Source organism: Miscanthus floridulus, chromosome 2, assembly GCF_019320115.1.
Source record: "Miscanthus floridulus cultivar M001 chromosome 2, ASM1932011v1, whole genome shotgun sequence".
Classification (NCBI taxonomy): Eukaryota; Viridiplantae; Streptophyta; class Magnoliopsida; order Poales; family Poaceae; genus Miscanthus; species Miscanthus floridulus.
In genome coordinates, this window is record NC_089581.1 from 115,197,402 (window position 1) to 115,199,455 (window position 2,054).

The window sequence follows — 2,054 nt, forward strand, 5'->3', positions numbered from 1 at the left end:
TGATCATCATGCTTTTCTTAGGATGGGTGTTTCCAACTTATTTGCCGGCTTAACAAGAGCTACAAAGCTTATCCTTTTCAAACACAACGTCTTTCAAGCCTTTAACTAAGTCATGCTTAACCAATCTATTCAATTGTTTCATTCCAACATGACCAAACCTTCTATGCCATAACCAACCCATGCTAGACTTCGTGAACAAGCATGTAGATAATCTAGCTTCACTAGCATTGAAATCAACCAAGTATAGATTCTCATATCTAAAGCCTTTGAAGATCAAGTTAGAGCCATCTACACTTATGATTTCTACATCATCTACCCCAAATATGCATTTGAATCCAAGATCACACAATTGAGCCACGGATAGCAAATTGAAGTTCAAGCTCTCTACTAGCAACACATTGGATATGCTCATGTCATTGGATATTGCAATCTTACCAAGCCCCTTGACCTTGCCTTTGCCATTGTCACCAAATGTGATACTATCATAACCATCATTTCCATTGGTGTTGATTGAGTTGAACATTCTTGCATCACTGGTCATGTGTTGAGTGCACCCACTATCAAGAACCCAATGCCTTCCTCCAGCTTTGTAATTAACCTACAAAAGAAGATCAATCCTTTTAGGTACCCAAACTTGCTTGGGTCCTTGAAGGTCAGTAACCAAGCTCTTTGGCACCCAAATGGCTTTCTTCTTTGAGCCCATCCATGGTTTGCCAATGAACTTAGCCTTCATACCATTTGTACCCTTAACAAGCATATAGGTAGAATTAAGCTTAATGGAGGATACATTAGCATTTTTGCTTTTGTTGGTGCATTCATGCTCTCTATGACCAACTTGCTTGCAACTAGTGCAAAACCGACCATTGTTCTTCACAAAACTTGTCTTGTGAAGAGCAAAGGCCGCCTTGCCTTTCTTAGGGGTATAGCCCAATCCCTCTTTGTAGAGAGAAGCTCTTTGGCTACCCAAGGCCATAAGCAAGCGGTCCTCACCACCATAAGCCTTAGCCAAGGTGTGAGTGAGCTTAGTTACCTTCTTCTTGAGGTTCTCATTCTCAACCACTAGTGAGGTATCACAAGTGAGACCATCACTACTAGATGAGGTGAAAGTGGAAGTGCTACAAGAAGGGTTAGTAGGAGTAACAATGATAGGCATAGATAGTGATGTATCAATTAGATCACAAGTTAAACCTACATTGCAAGTTTCGACATGGTTCTTTTTATTTTGCTCATCGAGTAGAGAGGAATGAGCCTTTTCAAGCATTTTGTGAGCCTTGCAAAGCTTCTCATGGGCATCCTCTTGCCTCTCATGAGATGCATTGAGCTCATCAAATGCTTGCTTAAGGGCTTTTAGTTCCTTTCGCAAGCTTTTGCATTCCCTTCTTGAGATGTCAAAGTGTTCTCTAGCATCTTCTAGCATGTCAATTAATTCATCTTTAGTAGGTTCATCATCATCATTATCACTATCACTATCATGTTCATTTTCACTTCCATCATCACAAGTTTGTACCTTAGTGGCCTTAGCCATGAAGCATGATGGAGAGTTGAAGAGAGAAGGCTTCTCATTGATTGCTATACTTGCAAGAACCTTCTTCTTGGTGGTCTTGTGATCATCACTATCATCATCATCATCATCACTTGAGGAAGCATCACTATCCCAAGTGACCACATATGATCCACCCTTCTTCTTATTGAAGAATGTCTTGCCCTTCTTCTCCTTCATTTCTTTCTTGTCCTTCTTCTTGTTCTTCTTGTCATCATCATTGTCGTTATTATATGGGCATTGAGCAACAAGATGATCTTTGCTTCCACACTTGAAGCATCTTCTTGACTCATCTTTGTTTTTTGATGAAGACTTCTTTCTTCTTGCACGGTAGCCTTTCTTCACCATGAACTTGCCAAACCTCTTGACAAAGAGAGCCATCTTCTCATCATCACTATCATCCCATGAATCATCATCCTCACTTGATGTTTCTTGCTTTGCTTTGCCCTTGGATGATGTGGCCTTGAATGCCACACTCTTCTTCTTGTCTTCCTTCTTCTCATCTTTCTTCTCC